Source organism: Schistocerca cancellata, chromosome 10, assembly GCF_023864275.1.
Source record: "Schistocerca cancellata isolate TAMUIC-IGC-003103 chromosome 10, iqSchCanc2.1, whole genome shotgun sequence".
In the NCBI taxonomy this organism is placed as follows: Eukaryota; Metazoa; Arthropoda; class Insecta; order Orthoptera; family Acrididae; genus Schistocerca; species Schistocerca cancellata.
In genome coordinates, this window is record NC_064635.1 from 27,351,084 (window position 1) to 27,365,541 (window position 14,458).

The 14,458-nt window shown below is 43.6% G+C and overlaps 1 non-coding gene and 1 pseudogene across 1 annotated transcript; both read right to left on the reverse strand.

Moving 5' to 3' along the window:
- Nucleotides 1-1,112: 1,112 nt before the first annotated feature.
- On the reverse strand, nucleotides 1,113-1,230 carry LOC126107192 (5S ribosomal RNA; annotated as a pseudogene).
- Nucleotides 1,231-14,109: 12,879 nt separating this feature from the next.
- Nucleotides 14,110-14,184, reverse strand: Trnas-cga (transfer RNA serine (anticodon CGA)). Its single transcript has one exon. It is a non-coding gene; the product is annotated as a tRNA-Ser (tRNA).
- Between the last annotated feature and the right edge of the window lie 274 nt (nucleotides 14,185-14,458).

A 14,458-nucleotide genomic window follows, 5' to 3' on the forward strand; every position in this document is an offset into this window, starting at 1 on the left:
TCTGTGCATTATATCCTTCATTGCCCAGCAGTTGCGAATAATGAGACGAATAGGATTCCATGAAATGTCTAGAATCTGTGCCTGACATCAACGTCAACAGGCAGAGTGTGCGACCCCGTAAATTCATGATCAGTATAAGGAAACAATCTGTACAATGTTTTAAATCTGCCATCCAGCTTCTGGGTGACAAGAGTCGAAAAAAGTAGACAAATTCGTGCCGTTGAAGTTTACAGGTTTTCTTTTTTTAAACGATTTTTTTTGTTCAAAATAACATTTCTCGAAGTATATGTAATACCCAGTATTTTTTACTATACAAAACAGTTTAGTTTCTCCGTGATTATTTCTGAATTATTAAATACAGTGAACCTACCTCAGTGGACGAGGACGCGCACAGAATGGAAATACTCATGCCACGCCATTGCCACCCGTGTTACAGTATCCATTGCTCTCCAGCTGAGAACGGACAAGCATAGTCCAAGTAGCCTGTTTAGTTGAGTCGTTGCGTCTTCTAAGTATTCCACGAATGAAATACATTCTTTGCAGCGACTTCTGCACAACATTTACTATATGGTGGTTCTAATTTAAGTCATTTGTGATTGTAACCCCTATGTATTTAGTTCGATCGACAACCTTGAAAACTATGTAATTTGTCATATAACGCAAATCTAACGGATTATTTTTAGTACTCATGTGGAGAACCACACGCTTTTTAAGCCCTAAGGGTCGGCTGATGATTTTCAGACCACACAGCTATCTTTCTTAAATCATTTTATATTTATCTTTTGATTACTTTTTTTTCTCGGTCATCAGTCTTCTGGCAAGTGGCGCGCAACGAAATCTTCTTCTGTGCCAAACTTTTCACCTCAGTGAAGCACTTGCAACTTATTAAAACTAAAAACTACACTCCTCCCGAACAGGCCTTGGAGCGCGCAACGGTACCGACCGGCCGCCGTGTCACCCTCAGACAACAGGCGTCACTGGATGCGGATATGGAGGGGCATGTGATCAGCACACCGCTCTCCCGGCCGTATGTCGGTCTACGAGACCGGAGCCGCTATTTCTCAGTCAAGTAGCTCCTCAGTCTGCCTCACAAGGGCTGAGTGCACCCCGCTTGCCAACAGCGCTCGGCAGACTGGACGGTCACCCATCCAAGTGCTAGCCCAGCCCGACAGCGCTTAACTTCGGTATTCTGACGGGAACCGGTGTTACCACTGCGGCAAGGCCGTTGGCACTTGGAATCTACGTCCTCAATTATTTGCTGGATGTATTCCAATCTCTGTCTTCCTGTATAGTTTTTACCCTCTGCAGCTCCCTCTGGCACCATGGAGGTCATTCCCTAATGTACGAGGGTCATTCAATAATTCATCATCATCATCATCATCATTATTTAAGACTGATTATGCCTTTCAGCGTTCAGTCTGGAGCATAGCCCCTGTGGCGAAATAAATAAAAAAACATTTGTCAAATTACTGTGTTTTTTAACTTTAGAATTTTTGAAAGGCTTTTTACGGATTGTATTGACCGCCTTGAATGCGGACAAATACAGTGCTGCGTGAAATATGCCTGTAATATAATTTACCATTCCGATTAATTACATTTTGAATTCTACGTCATTGTTGATTTAATCAGAGTTCTCACCTTAGACGTAGAATTAGTCCTTCTGCCACAATATTAATTCATCAGTCGCCATCGAAGTTCTTCTCTTTGTTGACCGTGTGTATCTTCCTAAGTCGGCATCGGTTCACTTCACGAAGACGGTGGAAACCAAGGAATACAATGCTACGTTGCTTTAAATAATTTTCGTAACACTTAGATACTTCTCACTATTTTTTATTCACAAGACAATAAGACTTGCTCTGCTCGTCGCACAAACCATAATTACTAACAATATGGCTGCCTTTCCGCAGACACCAAAAATTACGTCCATCCTCCACGAGGCAACAATCGAAAGTGTCCCTTAGCTCCTTCTTGGAGTATGAAACAAAAGAGAATCCAATGTAAACATTACAAAGATTATAACCTACATGCCTCTCAATTTAATCTTTGGCGCAGCCTTTAAGGTACTGTATGTATCTGCGTCGGAATGTATCTCTGTCTTCCTCTATAGTTTTTACCCTCTGCAGCTCCCTCTGGCACCATGGAGGTCATTCCTTAATGTACGAGGGTCATTCAATAATTCATCATCATCATCATCATCATTATTTAAGACTGATTATGCCTTTCAGCGTTCAGTCTGGAGCATAGCCCCCTTATAAAATTCCTCCATGATCCCCTATTCAGTGCTAACATTGGTGCCTCTTCTGATGTTAAACCTGTTACTTCAAAATCATTCTTAACCGAATCCAGGTACCTTCTCCTTGGTCTGCTCCGACTCCTCCTACCCTCTACTGCTGAACCCATGAGTCTCTTGGGTAACCTTGCTTCTCCCATGCGTGTAACATGACCCCACCATCTAAACCTGTTCGTCCTGACTGCTACATCTATAGAGTTCATTCCCAATTTTTCTTTGATTTCCTCATTGTGGACACCCTCCTGCCATTGTTCCCAGCCGACCGGAGTGGCCGTGCGTTTCTAGGCGCTACAGTCTGGAACTGCGTGACCGCTACGGTCGCAGGTTCGAATCCTGCCTCGGGCATGGATGTGTGTGACGTCCTTAGGTTAGTTAGGTTTAAGTAGTTCTATGTTCTAGGGGACTGACGACCACAGCAGTTAAGTCCCATAGTGCTCAGAGCCATTTGAACCATTGTTCCCATCTACTAGTACCTGCAATCATCCTAGCTACTTTCATATCCGTAACCTCAACCTTGTTGATAAGGTAACCTGAATCAATAATTAAAGAGACAAATTGGTCTGGAGAAAATACTTTTCCTGCTTTTCAGTATAATCCCCTTGAACATTTATGCACTTGTTCGAACAGGCTACAAGCTTTTTTATTCCGGCTGCAAATAACTCTTTATCTTGATGTTTGAACCAATTTCCTACAAACTTTTTCACGTCCTCGTTGTCCTGGAACCTTTTCCCACTGTCTGTGCAGCAGACAAATGTAAGCACTAGGTGCTAATTCATGACAGTAAGAGGGATGAGGCACTACTTCCTAGCCCATTTTGTCGATGGTTTGACAAGTTAATTTAGCAATATGAGGACGTGCATTGTCTTGCTGGAGAATCACACCTCTTCTCTGAGATCCCCAACATCTCTCTCACGGCTGACCTCACCTTGGTTAAAGCAAATCCGAATAGTATCGGCTGCTCATTGTACGCTTCTCTCAGAGATAATCACGAAAATGGGACATTCAGCAACCCAAAACACCATCAAAATGAGTTTTCCAGATGATGAGTTTTGAATTTTTTCTTGACAGGTGAGTTGGTGTGATTCCACTCTGTTCTTTGTCTTTTTGATTCTGGCTCATAATACTGAACCCAAGTTTCATCACAAATGAAAATTTTCTTATGGAAGCGCTCTCCTGCTCTTTCATAACGTTCCTTTAGCTCTGTCCACACTTTCAAACTTGTTTCCTTGTGTAACCGCGTCAACCCCTTTAGGACCCATCTTGCACATGTTTTGCGGTACTTCAGTTTGTTACAGATAATGTTATGAACTGTACCAGTACTAACTTGAAGCCGGCCGGAGTGGCCGAGCGGTTCCAAGCGCTTCACTCTGGGACCGCGCGACCGCTACGGTCGCAGGTTCGAATCCTGCCTTGGGCAAGGATGTGTGTGTCGTCCTTAGGTTAGTTAGGTTTAAGTAGTTCTATGTTCTAGGGGACTGACGACCACAGCAGTTAAGTCCCATAGTGCTCAGAGCCATTTGAACCATTGTTCCCATCTACTAGACCAATTTGTCTCTCTAATTATCGAATGGCCCTCGTACTTCGTCTTGTCATTTTTTCCATATATTCCTTTCGCCGCCGGTTCTGCAGAGAACCTGTTTCTTCTTGCGTTATCAGTCCACCTAATTTTGAACATTTTTCTGTAGCATAGCATTTCAAACTCTTCGATTCTCTTCTGTTCCGGTTTTCCAAAAGTCCATGTTTCACTACCATACAACGGCGTGCTCCGAACGTACATTCTCAGAAATTTTTTTCTCAAATTGAGACTTATGTTCGGTGCTAGTAGACTTCTCTTGGTCAGGAATGCCCTTTTTGCCTTTGTTAGTCTGCTTATGATGTCCTCCTTGCTCCGTCCGTCAATGGTTATTTTACTGCCTAGATAGCAGAATTCCTTAACTTCATCTACTTCGTGACGCACAATTCTGTTCTCATCTCCGGTATTTGTCATTACTTTCGTCTTTCTTCCATTTACTCTCAATCCATATTCTGTTCTCATTAAACTGTTTATTCCATTCCGTCATTGCTCCTTCATTGTATGGATTAAACAGTTGGGGGGGGGGGGGGGGAATGACGACATCCCTGCCTTATACGCCTTTTAATCCGACTGCTTGGTTCTTGTTCCTCCAGTCTCACTGTTGCCTTTTGGTTCTTGCACATATTGTATATTGTTCATTTCTTTCTCTAGCTTACCCCTATTTTTCTTAAAATTTCGAACATCTAATAACATTTTACATTGTCAGAAGCTGTTACCAGATCGAATAACCCTATGAACGTGTCTTGATTCTTCTCCAGTTTTGTTTCCATTATCAACTGGATAGTCAGAAATGCTTTTCTGTTGTGTTTACAGGTTGTAATATCTCTTTATATTCGATGAATTATTCTGATACAATTCTACCCTTGAATGACGTTTACTAATTTTCTATCTTCATACTCGCAGAATCCGTGCGAAAAGTAGTTTCATACAATAGTTATGCCATGAGCGCACAAGTATTCTTTGTAGTACTCTCTCTGGTGATTGTTAGAAAAAAAAAGAAGAAAGGGAGCTTCCGAGATTGTCTTCGTGCCGATTGGCCTGAGCTTGGTTTGGAAGAACTGTAATCTGATTATTGAGATTTATAACAGAAGATCACTGATACGAACTGTACGATTAAAAAGGAAATATTTATAGAGTGCTCCATCTCACAAAAGGTGTGTATTTGACATTTGAGAATTAATGATACTTATCGATATTTTGCGTAGTTGTTAATCAGAAGGGAAGGGAACTTCCGAAAGACTGGATACGAGCCTGCATTTAATAATCCAAGAGCTCCATTACTTCTTCGCAATGTTAAACTTCATGAAAGCCAAATATCCGCTTGATCTGAGGTTTCCCGACTGGTTATACAACGCTCCCAAAATTACGAGGCATTTTATTTGTACAGAGTAGCAGACTGCCGCAAAGCACGAGCCTGCAGAGAAGAAGAATCATCGCCTGATTTCATTCTAACAAGTAAAATTTCTGAATCATTTTGAGTGACTGAGCTATGACTGTGTTTCCTATCATGAATGATTGATTGCTCGAATGAATTAAGAGCTACATAATCGCGTAGATAGGAGGAAAAATTACAAGGTTTACAGATTTAAGAAGAGCTGCAGGTCTGTAACCTGCCTTAGCGAACGCTTTTTCACGCGACAACTTTCCATCAAATACAGAAAACTCTAAATTATTACGATTACAGTTCTTTGTGATGTGTAGAGAGACCACCTGCATGCATTATAGTTGTTCGTGTTTAGAGTAGTTATCAGGTTGTTAGCGTACCTAAGGCGCGTGAAGTGCCGCGTATTGCATTAGCATCTGACAGGGATCGAAAAGGGCCTCATAGAGGATCACTATCTTGGCGGCTGGTCGAACTGTCCAGTGTCCAGAGTTTTGGCGCATTCGGATATGACAGTGGCAAATTGGTGTATGGGATAAGAACGTGAGGAGACGAATACTTGCAGTCGACCACATCCGAGCAGCGCTAGGTAGGGTCACAGTACTGTGTGACCCGTGGAAGGGGAACAAGGGGGAAACAAATGAAAGCTTTGTTGCTTTGGTAAAAATAAAATTGGTTCTTTTTGTCGTGACAGAATAAATTACTATTAATCACACCAGATTTGTCGGAGAACAGCAGCAACATGTGTAATTGATTCAGCTTTAAGAAATTCTATTACCTTTTAGCGGAAAATTCGTGCGGGACTCTCCGACGTTAGAAAAGTCGTGGTGTTCCGTTCGGAGCAGGAGGCGGCTGTCTTTTCTCATTCGCGATATCGAAAATTACTAAAAAATGAACAGAAATTTAATTTTTTTTAAGGCTTCAAGTATTATATTATGAAACGGAAACTTACATTAACATGGCCACCCATTGTGGCGATGGAGCGAATTTTCATGATACACATTCTCGCTTGTTTGTGGCTACATATATTTTTAATCACTTAAACTCTTAAATTTACAATAAAATGATTATATCAGTATGGAGCACAATACTTTTGCGTCCGACTCGCAACACATTCACAGAACAACTACTAGAGAGCGGCGCGGCTCCCTGCAGAAGTAAAAATTGGCAATTGTTATTTTGAAACATAGGTGCATCGTTTTTTTACTGATCGATAGCAGCGTATAACAGTTGATAGCTATCGTGATATTCTGCGCTTTTCAGGAGCGCGGCAAAGATATCTGGTTACAACATTCATTGGTATATGTTAAAAGTTCGCACATACTGACGCGAATACAGAAAAAAAAACTTTTACATGTTAAAAATCGCAGTGATAAAGGCTGTAATGTCACAGGCTTTATTGGAGTGAACAGTTACACTAATTCTCAATCTTTCAAATCAGCTGTAGTTCTTTAAGGCAAGCAGCTGCGATTAGTCCAAACAACAAACACCTTTAATACAGTAGCAAAGGGCAAGCTGGGAAGACAATGAAAATATGGCTTCACAGGTAAGATTATGATTGTTAATTATTTTTTTAAAAAAACTTTCAACAAATATCCCTTAATGCCTTTAGTAAAACAATAAGTGATAGGCCTAATGAGAAAGTGCAATCCACCCCAACATTTCCATAGATCATAGACACAAGTTGCACAATTTAACCCCAAGGATTTGCCAAGATAAAATTTCCCCAGAACGTAAAAGATATATCATTACACTAAAATCCTTCATCGGTTATCAACATACAAATTTACTACGAGCCCAAGTGTAGGTTTTAACATTTCTGACATCGCAGCAGTAGGCAAGATAAAATTAGCTCAGTTACACCAAAACTAAAATACAAGTTAAAATTTAACACATACGGTGACAACCGCCAGCTTACAATAGTTCAAAACAATATTCAGTCTCATAGGTGCGCAGATGTGATTACCAAGGGGACTGTTGCGAACCAACTTGAAGCAACTATAACATGGCATAGACCAAGTTACAGATTCGGCAGTCTATGCAGAGAAGTCGGCAAGAAACGATAAACAAGTCAGGAAACGATCACCGTCGCCCACGTACACACTCGCGCACGGGCGCAGAGGAGCCAACCTTAAGCCAGGGAGATAGGACAGGCAGGGTGCAAAAAAAAGAAAACCAATTCGTCACGGGGCCCACCGAACCACTGGACTGGAACTACCAAAATTCACTCACCTTAAACCTTACGTACGACGCCCGGGCGAGGAAACGGGAAATCCTACGGGCACAGGCCAGCAAAAACCCCAGAGAAACACACAGAATCCCATAAATTCCAAAACATAATTAAATCAATTATCCCCCAAAACCCCGGAACTTGGCAGAAGTGAAATTACAGGCCACAGGATCCAAAGGCACTCTGCGGAAGAGTAAGGACGGAAAAGGTTAAACAAAGTTCGGCAACAGCACAATAGAACGCCAAGAAAAACACACTAAGGTACATCACCCCAAAGAATGCTGACAAGGGCACCTCCCCATCGCACCCCCCTCAGATTTAGTTATATGTTGGCACAGTGGACAGGCCTTGAAAAACTGAACATAGATCAATCGAGAAAACAGGAAGAAGTTGTGTACAACTACGAAAAAAATAAGCAAAATATACAAACTGAGTAGTCCATGTGCAAGATAGGCAACATCAAGGATAACGTGAGCTCAGGAGCGTCGTGGTCCCGTGGTTAGGGTGAGCAGCTGCAGAACGAGAGGTCCTCGGTTCAAGTCTTCTCTCGAATAAAACGTTTAATATTTTATTTTCAGACAATTATTATCTGTCCGTCCGGCCGTCAGATGCGAGGTAACTGCGCCGTAGTGTGGGGACGTCACACCTAAACAAACATCGAAACACACGACGTCAGTCGACTACAGCGCACGGAAGGGAGAGTATTCCTGCTAACGAGGCTCCCTGGCTGGCAGTTGACTGTTCGCTACTTTGGACGAGAGTGCATTAAATACGTGAGATGTATTCCGTGGGCAATATGAATACAGCAAATATAGCTCGTGACTTCAATAACAAGGTCAATGAATACTTTCAGAACTGTAAGGAATCGCACGATTTTGCGGTGCGGTCGCGAAACACAGACACTAAACTTATTACACTGAACAGAGACGTCACTGAACCAACAGATCATAACTTTGCGAAAATAAAGAATGTAAAACTTTCACTCGAGGGAAGACTAGAATCTAGGACCTCTCGTTCCGCAGCTGCTCACGCTAACCACTTCTTTTTTTTTTTTTTAATCTCATTTTGTTCGCCTTTGTTCGTTGTATCTGCTCGGGGCGGACGTCGTAAGACATCCGTTCAAGTTCGTTGTTGATCGATTAGCTCAGTTTTTTTTTTTTATTACAGAGGGCTGCTAACCCTCTGACCGAACACGCTGAGCTACCGTGCCGGCTAAATATATGAGATGAACCGCTAGACCACGGCGCTCCTGAGCTCCCGTTATCCTTGATGTTGCATATCTTACGCATGGACTACTCCGTTTGTATATTTTGCTTTTTTTTTTCATAGTTCCACACACCTTCTTCCTGTTTTCTCGATTGATCTGTGTTCCGTTTTTCAAGGCCTATCCACTGTGCCAACTTATAACTAAATCTGAGGGGGTTGCGATAGGGAGGTTCCCTTTGTAAGTAGGCTATGTAAGTAGGCTGTTTATGTTTTCTTATTGGCAAAGTTACGTAGCGCTCTGTATGAAAATCACTGGCTGTGCTGTGTGCAGTCTGTGGCTAGTTTGCATTGTTGTCTGCCATTGTAGCGTTGGGCAGCGGCAGCTGGATGTGAACGGCAGTTGGAGGTCAGCCACCAGCAGTGGTGGATGTGGGGAGAGAGATGGCGGAGTTTTGAAAGTTTGTAAAAATGGTTGGCATGAACTGCTATATATATTATGATCATTAAGGTAAATACATTGTTTGTTCTCTATTAAAATCTTTCATTTGCTAACTACACCTATCAGTAGTTAGTGCCTTCAGTAGTTTGAATCTTTTATTTAGCTGGCAGTAGTGGCGCTCGCTGTATTGCAGTAGTTCGAGTAACGAAGATTTTTGGTGAGGTAAGTGATTTGTGAAACGTATAGGTTAATGTTAGTCAGGGCCATTCTTTTGTAGGGATTTTTGAAAGTCAGATTGCGTTGCGCTAAAAAAATATTGTGTGTCAGTTTAAGCACAGTCATGTATAATTTTTCTAAGGGGACGTTTCACCTTGTGAGAAACACAGTTCCGACACAGTCATAACAACGAAGATAATCTTCTTAGCCATAGCACGCTGAAACACACAAACAGCAGCAAACTTCCCAGGACGGAAAAGTACTCCCTGTAAACTATATCCGGGAGCAGCACAGCCACAAGCTCCTGCCGAAGCGCGGTCCAGGGAAATCGCCTCGAGAAAGATGATCCAGCACGAGTATCGTCACCCAGACCTCGGCAAGGCGCAGTCAGACAGGGCAGGAAAGCTGGTAATCAGGCGACAACGGGGAGCAGCGTGTAACACCAGCCCCGGCCGGCGACAGCGCCGAGGGACCCACCGCCCGACGCAAAAGGCAGTGCTCGCGCCCAAACTTGGCTGCCCGCGCACACAGCACGCCACCGGGCAGAGACGGCGCCACCCGCCGCCAGGAGGCGCCCAGCAACTGAGAAAGAAACACCACTCGGAGGCCCAACGGTCGAGAATCGATCGGGAATACCATGGAGGTAAGGATAAGGGGAGATGGCGCGACGTATCCCAGCCGTACTACGTTTTGAAGCCATGGGGGCGTGGCTCGCTGCCATGACACTCTGACCAAAACATTGCCAGTGTGCTATAGCGCTGCGTGTATTACAGTCGCTAATTGCACCATATACGCATGTAACGTCATCAGATTGGTTGTTTCAGAGTTTTTGTTTAAAATAAAATCTCGTAAAGGCGAAATTCCGCGTTTCTTCTGATTAAAAATAGTTTTTCATGTAACATTACGAATAGCTAGCCTTCAATGTAAACGATAAAATTTTGTTAATTCAGTAATATACGTGTACCACAAAGCAAATAATAGAAACTGAAAACTAAGTTAGCTATACCCTCCCTCCAAAGCCCCATAAATGCATCTTGTTTGTAATACGTACTGGGACATTTCAGTTACGTTACACTACTGGGAAACACTGTTCATTACCACCAATATTTACTCAAACACGGTACATAGAACGGCAAATCTACACAGTGTCCTGTTTAGGCCTATACTTTACGCCAGTTAATGTAGTGTTAGCTTTTAATTTGGTACATGATGAAGACAAAGTGAGTTACTCAACACTTCGATTATCGACGATACGTACGTATTATACTGAAACGTGAACTTGAAAACTAAGAATTTAATTCTTTGAATTAACATACCTTTTGCAAATGTTTTGTTTGTAATAAGTACTGCGACATTTCAATTACGTTACACTACTGGGAAACACTGTTCATTACCACCAATATTTACTGAAACACGGTACATAGAATGGCAAATCTACACAGTGTCCTGTTTAGGCCTATACTTTACGCCAGTTAATGTAGTGTTAGCTTTTAATTTGGTCCATGATGAAGACAAAGTGAGTTACTCAACACTTCGATTATCGACGATACGTACGTATTATACTGAAACGTGAACTTAAAAACTAAGGATTTAATTCTTTGAATTAACATACCTTTTGCAAATGTTTTGGGTGTGTAGGGAAAACTGATGGTACAACATTTTCTCGGAGCCTTACTGTTGAAAGGGAAGTTCGGTCTATGTCCTCTTCTCGGAAATGCTGAGAACATATAGTGCTCCATTTAGACGCACGCCAATTCTTCCTCCTCACGGCATTCTCCCACAGAGCTTTCCGACTTTCATTTTTAGGAAATCTAAAATCATACAGGAGAAAAATACGCTATAGTACAAGTACCGATGTATCACACGTTAATTCACAATGAAGTTGTAAAATCACACTTAACGAGACAACTTACACATGAAATGTTATTCCCTTCGATTTCGCATCACAATCAGAACGATTCGTACATCCGAACACCACACAAGTCACCATAATAGCGCAAAATCCTTCCAAAAGCGAGCGACAAGCCTATCCACACAAGCTTACAGCTGCAATGTTTTGGTCGGATTGAGATGGCTACCCTCGGCTTCACATAGCTTCACAGCTGTGACGTCACGGCGTCTCCCTCTATTCTTACCTCCATGGGGAATACCGCCGCCACGGCACACTGTGCACCGAGAACATCGTAACACCTTCATATGCACACACAAAAAAAATTTTTCTTCATCACCTCGGTTCCGTGAGTTCCGGAACCCGTACAGAAAATTGGAATAGAGATCAACTTAAACATCATTTCCACCGTTTTTATTGTTCATGAAAACCACACATTCCATATTGTACCACCATACAGCGAGCGTTCAGAGGTGGTGGTCCAGATTGCTGTACACACAAGTATCTCAAATAGCCAGTTGCATGTCCTCTTGCATTGATGCTTGCCTGTATTCGTCGTGGCATACTATCCACAACAGCAAGGCACTGTTGATCCAGATTGTACCACTCCTCAAAGGCGATTCGTCGTAGATCTCTCAGAGTGATTGGTGGGTCACGTCGTCCATAAACAGCCGTTTTCAGTCTATCCCATGCATGTTCGATAGGGTTCATGTCTGGGGAACATGCTGGCCACTCTAGTCGAGCGCTGTCGTTACCCAGAAGGAAGTCATTCACAAATGTGCACGATGGGGGCGCGAATTGTCGTCCGTGAAGACGAATGACTCGCCAATGTGCTGCCGATATGGTTGCACTACAGATCGGAGGATGGATTTTACGTATCGTACAGCCGTTACGGCGCCTTCCATGACCACCAGCAGCGTACGTCGGCCCCACATAATGTCACCCCATGATAGCAGGGAACCTGCACCTTGCTGCACTCGCTGGACAGTGTGTCTAAGGCGTTCAGGCTGACCGTATTGCCTCCAAACGCGTCTCCGACGATCGTCTGGTTCAAGCCATACGCGATACTCGTTGTTGAAGAGAACGTGACACCAATCCTGAACAGTCCAGTCGGCATGTTGTTAGGCCCATCTGTACCGCGCTGCATGGTGTCGTGGTTGCAAAGATGGACCTCGCCATGGACGTCGATAGTGAAGATGCGCATCATGTAGCCTCTTGCGCACGGTTTGAGTCGTAACACGACGCACTGTGGCTGTACGAAAAGCATTATACAACATGGTTGCGTTGCTGTCAGGGTTCCGCCGAGCCATAATCCGTAGGTAGCGGTCATCCACTGCAGTAGCAGTCCTTGGGCGGCCTGAGCGATGCATGTCATCAACAGTTCCTGTCTCTCTGTATCTCCTACATGTCCCAACAACATCGCTTTGGTTCACTCAGAGACGGCTGGACACTTCCCTTGTTGAGAGCCCTTCCTGGCACAAAGTAACAATGCGGACGCCATATAACCGCATTATGGACCGTCTAGGCATGGCTGAACTACAGACAACACGAGCTGTGTACCTCTTTCTTGGTGGAATGACTGGAACTGATCGGCTGCCGGACCCCCTCCATCTAATAGTCGCTGCTCATACATGGTTGTTTACATCTTTGGCCGGTTTTAGTGACATCTATGAACAATCAAAGCGACTGTGTCTGTGATACAATACCCACAGTCAATGTGTATCTTCAGGAGTTCTGGGAACCGGCGTGACGCATAACTTTTTTGATGTGTTTTATAAAACATACATGCTTGAGCAAATGTAAGACATGTTATTTGGTCTTATGTTTGACAAAGTACAGTCCCACGCCTCTTCACAAAGCATTCTTCTATCGCACGTCACTATATACCGCTCTGTGAAATTCATACGTTTGTATTAGTTGAAAACAGTCTTGATTTCAATTTTAGTTTTTTTTTATCTTAATTTGATATTTCTTAGTACGATCCTTTAGAGAGTGTAGCTAAAGGGCATCGTCGAGTACATCAGGCCAACATCGCCTTCGTTAACCTCAGTAAACACTTTCTGGATGGACACGAGTGACTCCAAGACTTGCACAACGCGTTCACGTTCACAGGAGCAAATAATAGAATAATATAGGGCTTAAGTAGTTAGCATCTTATTCTATTATTTGCTACTGTGAACGTGAACGTGTTGTGCAAGTCTTGGATTCAAATGGCTCTGAGCACTATGGGACTCAACTGCTCAGGTCATTAGTCCCCTAGAACTTAGAACTAGTTAAACCTAACTAACCTAAGGACATCACAAATATCCATGCCCGAGGCAGGATTCGAACCTGCGACCGTAGCGGTCTTGCGGTTCCAGACTGCAGCGCCTTTAACCGCACGGCCACTTCGGCCGGCGTGCAAGTCTTGGAGTCACTCGTGTCCAACTATAAAGTATTTACTGAGGTTACCTAAGGCGATATTGGCCTGATGTACTAAAATTGCAACCAAGAACGTTTACAACTAATACTACTAAACAGAATGAGATTTTCACTCTGCAGCGGAGTGTGCGCTGATATGAAACTTCCTGGCAGATTAAAACTGTGTGCCCGACCGAGACTCGAACTCGGGACCTTTACCTTTCGCGGGCAAGTGCTCTACCAACTGAGCTACCGAAGCACGGCTCACGCCCGGTCCTCACAGCTTTACTTCTGCCAGTATCTCGTCTCCTACCTTCCAAACTTTACAGAAGCTCTCCTGCGAACCGTGCAGAACTAGCACTCCTGAAAGAAAGGATATAGCGGAGACATGGCTTAGCCACAGCCTGGGGGATGTTTCCAGAATGAGATTTTCACTCTGCAGCGGAGTGTGCGCTGATATGAAACTTCCTGGCAGATTAAAACTGTGTGCCCGACCGAGACTCGAACTCGGGACCTTTGCCTTTCGCGGGCAAGCGCTCTACCAACTGAGCTACCGAAGCACGACTCACGCCCGGTCCTCATAGCTTTACTTCTGCCAGTATCTCGTCTCCTACCTTCCAAACTTTACAGAAGCTCTCCTGCGAACCGTGCAGAACTAGCACTCCTGAAAGAAAGGATATAGCGGAGACATGGCTTAGCCACAGCCTGGGGGATGTTTCCAGAATGAGATTTTCACTCTGCAGCGGAGTGTGCGCTGATATGAAACTTCCTGGCAGATTAAAACTGTGTGCCCGACCGAGACTACTAAACAATGGTTTGCTGATTCATGCCACAG